We start from the raw sequence: 12,118 nt of genomic DNA on the forward strand, positions 1-12,118 counted from the left end.
ATCACCCTGATACCTAAACCAGATAAAGACACTTCAAAGAAAGAAAACTGCAGACCAATATCTCTAATGAACCTAGATGCAAAAATCCTCAATAAAATTCTGGTGAATCGGAGACAAAAACATATCAAAAAAATTGTGCACCATGATCAAGTAGGATTCATCCCTGGGATGCAAGGCTGGTTCAATATACAGAAATCAATAAATGTTATTCACCACATCAATAGACTTAAAAATAAGAACCATATGATCATCTCGATAGATGCGGAAAAAGCATTCGACAAAGTACAGCATCCCTTTATGTTCAAAACTCTAGAAAAACTAGGGATAACAGGAACATACCTCAATATTGTAAAAGCAATCTATGCTAAGCCTCAGGCTAGCATCATTCTGAATGGAGAAAAACTGAAGGCATTCCCTCTAAAATCTGGAACAAGACAGGGATGCCCTCTCTCTCCACTTCTGTTCAACATAGTTCTCGAAACACTGGCCAGAGCAATTAGACAGACGAAAGAAATTAAAGGCATAAAAATAGGAAAAGAAGAACTTAAATTATCACTATTTGCAGATGAAATGATTCTATACCTAGTAGACCCAAAAGGGTCTACAAAGAAACTATTAGAGCTAATAAATGAATTCAGCAAAGTGGCAGGATATAAAATCAACACGCATAAATCAAAGGCATTCCTGTATATCAGCGACAAATCCTCTGAAATGGAAATGAGGACAACCACTCCATTCACAATATCTTCAAAAAAAATAAAATACTTGGGATTCAACCTAACAAAAGAGGTGAAAGACTTATACAATGAAAACTACAGAACCCTAAAGAGAGAAATAGAAGAAGATCTTAGAAGATGGAAAAATATACCCTGTTCATGGATAGGCAGAAGTAACATCATCAAAATGGCGATATTACCAAAAGTTCTCTATAGGTTTAATGCAATGCCAATCAAAATCCCAACGGCATTTCTTGTAGAAATAGAGAAAGCAATCATGAAATTCATATGGAAAAATAAAAGACCCAGAATAGCAAAAACAATGCTAAGCAGGAAGTGTGAATCAGGCGGTATAGTGATACCAGACTTCAAACTATACTACAGAGCAATAGTAACAAAAACAGCATGGTACTGGTACCAAAACAGGCGGGTGGACCAATGGTACAGAATAGAGGACACAGAAACCAATCCACAAAACTACAGCTATCTTATATTTGATAAAGGGGCTAAAAGCATGCAATGGAGGAAGGATAGCATCTTCAACAAATGGTGCTGGGAAAACTGGAAATCCATATGCAACAAAATGAAACTGAATCCCTTTCTCTCACCATGCACAAAAGTTAATTCAAAATGGATCAAGGAGCTTGATATCAAATCAGAGACACACCGTCTGATAGAAGAAAAAGTTGGCTACGATCTACATACGGTGGGGTCGGGCTCCAAATTCCTCAATAGGACACCCATAGCACAAAAGTTAATAACTAGAATCAACAAATGGGACTTACTCAAACTAAAAAGTTTTTTCTCAGCAAAAGAAACAATAAGAGAGGTAAATAGGGAGCCTACATCCTGGGAACAAATCTTTACTCCTCACACTTCAGATAGAGCCCTAACATCCAGAGTATACAAAGAACTCAAAAAATTAGACAATAAGAGAACAAACAACCCAATTAACAAATGGGCCAAGGACCTGAACAGACACTTCTCAGAGGAGGACATACAGTCAATCAACAAGTACATGAAAAAATGCTCACCATCTCTAGCAGTCAGAGAAATGCAAATCAAAACCACCCTAAGATACCATCTCACTCCAGTAAGATTGGCAGCCATTATGAAGTCAAACAACAACAAGTGCTGGCGAGGGTGTGGGGAAAAGGGTACACTTGTACATTGCTGGTGGGACTGCAAATTGGTGCAGCCAATTTGGAAAGCAGTATGGAGATTTCTTGGAAAGCTGGGAATGGAGCCACCATTAGACCCAGCTATTCCCCTTCTCGGTCTATTCCCTAAAGACCTAAAAAGAGCATGCTACAGGGACACTGCTACATCGATGTTCATAGCAGCTCAATTCACAATAACAAGACTGTGGAACCAACCTAGATGCCCTTCAATAGACGAATGGATAAAAAAAATGTGGCATTTATACACAATGGAGTATGACTCTGCATTAAAAAATGACAAAATCATAGAATTTGCAGGGAAATGGATGGCATTAGAGCTGATTGTGCTAAGTGAAGCTAGCCAATCCCTAAAAAACAAATGCCAAATGTCTTCTTTGATATAAGGAGAGTAACTAAGAACAGAGTAGGGACGAAGAGCAGGAGAAGAAGATTAACATTAAACAGGGATGAGAGGTGGGAGGGAAAGGGAGAGAGAAGGGAAATTGCATGGAAATGGAAGGAGACCCTCAGGGTTATACAAAAGTACATACAAGAGGAAGTGAGGGGAAAGGGAAAAATAATACAAGGGGGAGAAATGAATGACAGTAGAGGGGGTAGAGAGAGAAGAGTGGAGGGGAGGCGAGGGGAGGGGGGGATAGTAGAGGATAGGAAAGGCAGCAGAACACAACAGACACTAGTATGGCAATATGTAAATCAATGGATGTGTAACTGATGTGATTCTGCAATCTGCATATGGGGTAAAAATGGGAGTTCATAACCCACTTGAATCAAAGTGTGAAATATGATATGTCAAGAACTATGTAATGTTTTGAACAACCAACAATAAAAAATAAAAAAAAAAAAGAAAAAGAAAAGCTGGGGACAACGGTCTTTAATCTGGCGTTAGCGTGCGCCTTTGCATTCCATATGTACAGTTTATACCACGGTCCATCAAGAACACCTCGGAGTAAACACCTGTCGGGAGGGAGGGAGCAAGCATTAAGAAGGCACTGGAAGGCGCAGGAAGGCGGGGCTGCTCTTCTCGAATTCCTGCAGCAGCTCATAAAGCTCATTCTCTAGGTCCTCCGTGTGCTGCATACACAGGCAGAGCTCCCAGATGAGGAAGGCTCCCAGGGTGGCCTCCCCATGGTTGTCCTGGACGTCCATGTTGACCATGTGCACTGGCTGGCTGGTCTCCTGCTCTGGGGAGTTCAGATCTTCCACCACCTGGTCATAGACTCTCTCATCAGAGGTGAGGATTGGTCAAACAGGTCCATGCAGTTCTGGAACCTTTCTGGCTAGGGCCTGCTTCTCTTATTTCTGTCTAACATATGCAAAATGTCATCCTGCACACAGAGTTCTTTGTCTTTTCTGAGAACATCACTGTACATATGGTCCTATGTGGGTTTGAAATCAGACACTGGGCTTGTCAGGTGCTGGTCCTGGGAGCTTCACGTGAGATCCTGTTCCATTGGACCAAATGCACCACCACCACCTGCAGCCACCAGGACCGCTTGGCCAAGGCCGCACCGCCAATCCGGATCCAGGAGTCCCACACAGCCACGGGCTTCTGTGGGGGCAATATGGCGGTGGCCGGAAGTCATGGTGGCCGGAAGTCGCATAGGCCGGAAGTCACATAGGCCGGAAGTTGGCCATCTCAGGCCATTTCTTTGGTGTGGTTGGTTATTTTTTTTTTCTCCTTTTAGCCACTGCATCCAGGTGTTCTCATAAACAGATACAAAGTTCTTTAAAGCAGGAATTTTTGATCCTCTTTTACACGAGGGATCCCTCTGGCAGTCTATGGATTCCTTTTCAGAAAAATGTTCTTAAATATACAAAATTTAAAGTACACTGGGTTACCATGGGAATCAATAATCCTGCTATATAGTTCTAATATTTTAAAGCTCATTTGTGATAGAATAGTCTATATTTGCATTTTAATTAATGCATTAAATAACAGGACTTAGCACAGGTTTATTAACCACCATCATTTTGAAGTTGTGATAAAGGTAAATAATTTTTTTAAAGATAGTTCTAGCAGCTGGTAATGGGATATGAAAACATCTGTGATTTCTATGATGAACAAGCCAGAGGAACTGCTAATACAATTGTGGTTCGCTACCCGCAATTATAATTAAAGGAAATGCTAAACGTCAGTAAGAGGTTAGTGAAAATAAAGATGCAATTGTTTTCTTAAGTTTGGTCTCTTAAATTCACAGATATCCTGGATTCCTGTAGAGGTGAGCCTAGCTTTCTTCCCACAGGATTTCTTAGAGAAACATTTATATGGTTGTCCTTAGCGGTTTGCATTTCTTCTTGTGATTTGTGTGTTTTTTAGTACTTAAGAGTGAACCTAGAGGCACACTATACTGAGCTGCATCCCTAACCCTCTTTTGTTTTTTTATTTTGAGACAGGGTCTTATTAAATCACCCATATTTGCTTCTAATTTGCCATACTCCTGCCTCAGCCTCCCCAATAGCTGGGATCACAGGCGTCTGCTACTGGGCCTGGCTCTTAGTTCTTTGAATTTCCCAGTTACTTTGATTTATCTTGCTCATTCTCTGCTGTCTCAAACTTCCTTCCTTGATCTTAGTAGCCCCTTTCCTTGACTTTTAAAACAGTCATTTACTTTTCTTGGTTGTATCAACTCAAAAAAAAATTGAAGAAACACCTTTAAAATACCTGCAGATATGGGGGCCAGTGAGGTGGAGTCCATATGCATGTTAGATAATCTCTATGTGACAAGGTGCCAGGTTGAACCTGTGCACATCTCACTCACCCTCCTGGGCTCCTCAGCTCTGCATTGTCCTTTGTCATTGCAGAGGGTTGGACTCTGGTACCCCTCCCCTGTGAAACCAGGAAATGGCCCAATATTTTTGCCAGTGTAGCCTCTAAAAGAATTTTGAAGAAGTATGTGTCTCTTTATACATTTTAGGTAAATAGCTTAATTTTTTCTTGTGTGTTTGAATTATTTTAAAAGATGTCTTTTCCCACATGTTATATATTGCTTCCCACCTTTAAATGCAAATTTTGGTAAAAACTTAGACCCTCATTATGGAGAACAATATGGAGTTTCCTCAAAAATCTAAAAATAGATCTACTGTGTGATCCAGCCATCTCACTGCTGGGTATATATCCAAGGGAAATGAAATCAGCATATCAAAAAGATACTTCCATGCCTATTTTTATTGCAGCATTATTCACAATAACTAAGATATGGAAATCCTAGTTGCCCATCAACAAATGAATGAATAAAGACAATGTGGAATATATACACAACGGAATATTATTTACCTATAAAAAGGGAATTTCTGTTATTTGCAGAAAAATGGGTGGAACCAAAGGACATTATGATAAGTAAGATAAGACAGACACTCAAAGACAAGTACTGCAAGTTCTTGATCATATATAGATCCTTTAAAAAAAAAGAGATCCAAATGCAGAATAATGATTACAAGATATTAGAAAGGGTGTGGGGGAAGGGGAGAATAGATAAAGTGAGACTGGATATGATTAGTGCATATTGTATGTTTATGTGTTGAATGCCACACTGAACCACATTAATATATACAATTTATACTTGTTAAACAAAAATAAAAATAAATAATAAAAAACCCCTTGGAGTTGCAAATTTAATTCATCCAATTTGTGAGAAATGTCCTGCAAGGGACTAAAGTGGCAAAAATAGTCCTGGCTGCCACACCTGTTGGCTAAATCAGACATACTTTTTGTCAGAAGTCTGAGTCCCTGTGAGACCATTTGAAGGCTGCCTTTGAATCCCGATGGGGCTGGGATGTGGGTAGATGGAGAGAGAAGTGGACCGAGGTGTGGAGAGAGGGAGGTTGGGTGCAAGGATAGGCCATGCCTGGATCCCTCACAAGGGTGAACAGCTTCCTTTGGTCTTTCTAATGCTGTCTTTGCCTTGACCTCAGAGTATCCTCAAGAATAATGCATTCTAGAATTGAGCCTTTTAAGAGTCCTAGAGATGTTTAAATACCAAGTCAATTCAGGCTGGGTGAGCAGAAGGCCTTATTGGGTGAGAAAACAGTTGTGCAAGGTTGTGGGAGACCCCTGTATAATGCTGTAGTGTTTGGATGCTAAGCACCTGGAAATTGATTATTGATTCCCTGAAAGCCATCCAAATGCACTAAAATACTTTGTGGGCTTTGGTTTCATTGAAAACCCATGAAACAAAGGGCGGGGCATTCCTTTTTGAATTAATCTCTTCATATCAATCACAATCTAGCATTTTGCATCTCTTCCATCACTAGATATTTATTGAGAATCTACTGTGTGCCAAATATTGTGCCAGCTGTTGGGGAGAACAAGGTCACAGTTTCTGCCCTCTCTGCAGAGGCCTAGTGAGACAGATGTGGAAGGGACACGGGGCCTGGAAGAGGGAAACTCAGCTCAGATTGTGGCAGGGTATGGCCAGGGACCAGGGAGGGCTTCTTGGGGTAGAGAATGTCCACTCTGTGGCCTGAAGGGTACACATGAGCAAGCCAGAAGAAGAGAGTGGCAGGGGATAGGGGACCAAAGCTGGGAAGGGCTCTGCAGGTAGAGGAACAGCCTGGGCAAAGTCCTGGAGGGTGAATAATCGGTAAAATAATTGCCCAAAGAAGTGAATCCAAAGAGTAGGAACCATATGGCAGTTTTAGCACCATGGAGAAACAAATATCTAGAACACACATTGAAATTAGAGATTAATCTTGACTTGCAATCCAGAGTCTCGCTGGAAGGAAGGCCGGAGTGATGATGCTCCTTGATGAGAGGAAGCTTATTGTAACGTTTTTGGATTTCAAGGTATTGGATCACTGTCAATAACTAAGTTTCCAAAGGAGGTAGAAGGATCTCCAGTTCAGAGAGGGAAAAGTTGGGGTTCCACAATGGAGCCTGACTCAGTTTAACTCCAATTCCAGGGCCAGGAATTTCAGGATTCTGCCTCTTGGTGGGTGACGGTGGCTGCTGTCTCCTTTTTGGTTCTGCCTGGGAAAGTTACCAGGTGCAAGCGCAGCTGCTTTCAGGGAGAAGGTAGGGGCCTGGCCCAGATGCTGCCATCAGAGAGACAGGGGCCAGCCACCTGCCACCAGCCTGGGGCCTTTGTTCTTCACTGGCTTTTCTTGTCTGGAATTGGCACAGAATTCCAGTCCCTGGGGGAGAACTCTTTACCAGGAGGAGGTTAAGCTTTTTGGCTTTCGTTTTAAACAGGACGGCTTTCCTTTTTTCCAAGCTCCGAAGAGGTAAGTGAAAATCCCACAGGTAGGATTAGCTCTTGCCAAAAGGGCAAGAGTGCTAGGCCTTGGCAGAGGAGGTGGGGAGAGAACCGGCTGAGTGGCCGGCCACAGCCAGGGAGCCATGTGACCCAAGGACACAAATGAAGGCTGGGGTCTGTGAGAAGTGCTGGGAGGACACCTGAAAAGTTGTGAGCTTAAGCCAAGGGTCCCCAGAGCCCCGGCGACAGTGGTGGCGTTTGCCATTTTGTCTGATAAAGGCTGTCAGCTGGTGCACAGCATGTACCTACTTTCATTTCGGGTTTGCTGGAGCAGTTGTCTTTTGGATGAGGGTGAGGAGTGAGAACTACCCAGCTCCTGGTGGCTCTGCTCACCCGAGTGTGGCAATCAGAGCCATGCTCTGCCAGAACCCAGTAGCTGGCGTGGGAAGGCACCCTTTCAGCAGAAAGATGCATTTTTCTCCATTTGACTTCCAGGTTGCAAGGGAGCAGACAGGCCTGCCTTCTCAGGACCGGTCTGGCTGAAGTGGGCCACCTGCAGGGTCCTAATGTGACTGCAGACAGGCTGTGAAGGTGTGAGCACCAGGGGTGGGAAAGAGAGACGGATGGCAGGCTCTCCTGCCTCTTGCCTGCCCTTGGCTAATTACTGTAATGTGCTTGCAAATGGCCCTCTACCCAGCATCTCCCTGGGAGACAGGCAGGTACTGAAATAAAATATGATGCCAAGCTCCCTTCTCTGCTATTCTCTGCTTATTTTCAAAGCGTTGACATCCCACAGAACATGATGCAGAGTAGGTGCTCAATAAGTATTCACTGAACCAGTTAGTAAATTAAAATAAATGACACTGTGGTATCAATAGGCTGGCCTTGGACTCCATGTCCTAGGAAATCAGAGCCACATCTTTTTAATCTGCTTTGTAAGCCCCTGGCACACTGGAATAGAAATTTTCTGATAATTTTGATGATGCTGAGGATTAGCACTGTGCCTGTGTCCTCTGATCTAAATCATAATGGAACAGTGGAGCTTGGAAAGTAAGAGTTATGTATATTGGGACAGAAAATTTGAAATCAGAGCATCCTCGAGAACTCTTGACTGTGCCTCCAGGGGACACCTTGATGCTCTTCCAGTCAGCTATCATTCCTCCAGCTTCGAGACCCCTAGAGAGCACACGAGGTTCTCTCTGTCCCTATTTATATTTTTAAAAAATGGTTGGAGCAGCTGGGCACAGGTAGCACACACCTGTAATCCAGCAGCTGGGGAGGCTGAGGCAGGAGGATTATGAGTTCAAAGCCAGCCTTAGCAACTTAGCGAGGCCCTACACAACTTAGTGAGACCCTGTCTCTAAATCAAATATAAAAAGGGCTGGGGATGTGGCTCAGTGGTTAAGTGTCCCTGGGTTTAATCTCTGGTACCAAAAAAAAAAAAAAAAAGAAAGAAAAGAAAAAGAAAAAAGAGAGAAACGAAGCATATATTTGTTTTAACAAAGTACCACAACAGCATGGCTTAAACAACAGAAGTGTATTGTTCACAGTTCTGGAGGCCAGAAGTCCCAGATCCAGGTGTCAGCAGGATTCATTTCTCTTGAGGGCTGTGACAAAGAAATTGTTCTCTACTTCTCCTCTGGTTTCTGTGACTTGCAGGCAGTTTCTGGCACTCTTTGGTCTGTACAAACATCACCTGATCTGTCTTTATCTTCCCACTGTATTCTTCCTGTGTGCTTTTGTGCAAATTTCCACCTTTCATGAGAACAGCAATTGTACTGGATAAGGGACCCACCCTTTTCCAGGTGGGTGGCCTTATCTTGACTTAAAGAATTACATCTCCCCTGAGCCTTTATCTTTCTTTTTTCTTTTTCTTTTCTTTCTTTTTTTTTTTTTGGGGGGGTGGGAGGAGGGTACTGGGGATTGAACTCAGGGTCACTCAACCACTGAGCCACATCCCCAGCCCTATTTTGTATTTTACTTAGAGACAGGGTCTCACTGACTTGCTTAGCACCTCACGGTTGCTGAGCCTGGCTTTGAGCTCGTGATCCTCCTGCCTCAGCCTCCCCAGGTGCTGGAATTACAGGGTGCACCGCCGCGCCCAGAGAGCCTATATCTTAATAAAGCCACACATTCTGAGGAACTGGGGGTCAGGATTTAGCATGAATCTTGAGGGGCCGCAATTGAGTTTGTAACAGAGCACGCTCACAGCTTAGAGAAGGCAGCGTGGGAGGAACATCTAATGGGCAACTGCACGTGAGGCGTGATGAAGAAAAGGAAGGTCAGGAAGTGAAGGCACATGCTGGGGCAGCCATGGTGGGAAGGAAGAAGAAGGGGCAGAGGCTTTGTCTTGGGGCTGCTGCCTCCATGCATTCATTCACTCATGTGTCCGTTCATTCTTGCATTCATTTATTCACTTTCTCCTTACTGAACCTCTGATGTTTGCTGGGCACTATAACTAACTATGTAGGAAAAACAAACCACCTTTCTCCTGCTCTCACACCACACATGGAAGACTTCTGGAAGCCCAAAGGTGTGGGGTGTCTTCCCACTAGCAAGCAAGCAGTGCAGTGCTGCAGATGACTCCAGCTGGGTGTCCACGCTTCCCTGTTGTGACACTGTCTCCCAGGAGACATGACAATTAGGGTTCCACATCCCCTTCTTCAGTTTGATTAATTTGATAGAGTGGCTCACAGGACTCAGGGAAACACATTTGTTGGTTTATTACAAAGGCTCCTACAAAGGGCACAGAAGACGAGATGCACAGGGTGAGGTATTAGATAAGGAATCTCCATGTGTCCAGAGGTCCAGAATCTCTCTGATCCCTGTCTTTTGGGGTTTTCATGGAGACTTCATTACATAGGCCTGATTGCTAAATGTGTCCTATGGACCAGGCATTGACCTGAATGGGCTCCTAAGAGTCAAGAGCCATGTCTTACTCATCTTTATACCCTCAGTACCAGCCTATTAACTGACCTGTAAAAGGACAGTCTACTAATCTGATTTGTTAGTATGTACTAACCGAAAAACTCCAAAATCTCAGTGGTGTAGACCAGTAGATGTTGATTTCTTTCTCACATAAAGTTCCTGATCAGCAGCAAGATATTGCAGGGCCTCACCCTATCAGTGCCTCTGCTCTCTGCAATATGTGGCTTCCAAGTTCCCTGAGAAACAACATCTAACCTGCAGAGAAGGGAAGAACTAGAGTCAGCCACTAGCTACACATGGCCACTTAGGCTTACATTTAAATAAAATTTTAAAAATGTAGTCTCTCAGTCTCACCAGCACATTTAAAATGTGACTTGCAGCCACCATACTGGACAGAGCAGACATAGAACATTGCCAGCCTCACAGAAAGATCTATCGGGCCAGGACTGGTTGAGAGGATTGTGCATGGGAATTATGGAGGAGGTTTGGGAAAGGCCTGGAGGAAGCTTATCATTTCCAAAATTATTCATGTTCAGGGAATGTCTAGCAGGTAGGAATGGAGGGGACATGATGTCCCCAAGATGGAAGCAGGAGGAAGAGCATTCTAGGCAGGGCCACAGCTAGCACAGGATCCCAGAGAGATTGTAGGGTGTAGAGTTCCGGAAGGTAACCAGCATGGCCAGAGAACCTTGTGGTGGGGAGTAAGGGGCTGAAAGGTTGAGTGACAAGTTGGGTGATCTCAGAGTTTGTCTTCATCTTATAGCCCACTTTTTTTTTTTACTTCCCAGTACTAGGGAGAAAAGTAAGGCCCTCATGCATACCAGGCAAGCACTATACATGCCCAGCCTAATACCCACTATTGAGAAGCTTGTTCTCTATCTCAAAATGTCCCCAGAACCTCCAGTTTGAGAAATGGTGGCTTGAAGCAGAGCAGAGTGGGAGCCACAGGCCACGGATGGCTGATGGCTTCCTTGAGTCCAAGGAGGTCTGAAATTTGGGCTTCCTGTGATGCTGGAGGAAGTGGGGAGCTCTGTCCCTTCCTTGTGCTCTGCAAATGCCTCCAAATTAGCCAGGTTCAGGCAATAGGACTAGAAGTCAACGTAACCTAGTTAGACAAACATTTGATGAATAATAAAGTGTCTTTCAGTAATAACATGGATAACATGCTATAAGGATTGCATACAAGCTCTAATATGCAGATCCAGGTGGGAGACAGCAGAGCAGACAAAGCCTTGGGGACTTGGGGGTCTCTGAAGCCGGATGTGATGGCCAGTGCTGCCTTGGCATTGATAGAGAGCACGTGTGGCCAGGATGAACCAGGGAGGACAGAGTATCACCAGGGAGCAATCCTTGGGCAGTACCCACACAGCGGAGGTCAGGCTCGGTGACAGGACGTCGTGCCGAGCTTTGCTCTCTGAATTTTAAGAGCAATAAAGTAAAACTGCAGTAAATCAAAAGCAGAAGTGAGCAAAGGTTGTAAAGGAGTCGGAAGTTGTTTAACTTGTAAAAGAGAAATGTAAAAACTGCAAAATACAGTCCTATTCCCAGATGTATAAGAAGCCAAGGCAAGCTGAAGAAGAAATCCTTCAACTCCACTGAGGATGGCCAAAATTTAAAGGTTGATCAAATCCCTAGAGATTGGTGGCATTTTAATTAATAACCATCCCCTATGGAGAGGTTAAGCTAGCTCTAGGGAAGAGACGGTGCTGACCAGCAGCATGCCAGAAAGAAATACTTGTGTGTCCATAAGTTATCGGATCCTGTCTTTCATCGCCAACATCTTGCCCTAATCCACTATGGCCTCTCACCTGTAGAATTCCTCTCCTCTGCTCCCGATGTTTTCTTCCATGCCAGGAGGCTCAGTCAGCACCACTCCAGGCCTCTTGAGGGAGCTATCCATAAAATACATGAGGATCTTCTCTTGGCATGGCAGCCAGGGAGAGGTAGGCCTGGCCTTGGGAACTTTCTGTGGCTCTCCCAGAGCAATAGATGCCCAATGCACATGACTTTTGCCTCTGCTTTGCTCGGAAGTTTCCTCATAGTAGCTCCAGAGATGGGTGTAACCCGCTAGGAACTGAACAACCCAACTTTAACCATTTTT

General features: G+C 43.9%; 1 pseudogene; it reads right to left on the reverse strand.

Annotated features, from left to right (window-relative positions):
- Positions 1-2,875: 2,875 nt before the first annotated feature.
- Positions 2,876-7,563, reverse strand: LOC114085834 (RNA polymerase II subunit A C-terminal domain phosphatase SSU72 pseudogene; annotated as a pseudogene).
- Positions 7,564-12,118: the final 4,555 nt, after the last annotated feature.

Source organism: Marmota flaviventris, chromosome 3, assembly GCF_047511675.1.
Source record: "Marmota flaviventris isolate mMarFla1 chromosome 3, mMarFla1.hap1, whole genome shotgun sequence".
Lineage (NCBI taxonomy): Eukaryota > Metazoa > Chordata > Mammalia > Rodentia > Sciuridae > Marmota > Marmota flaviventris.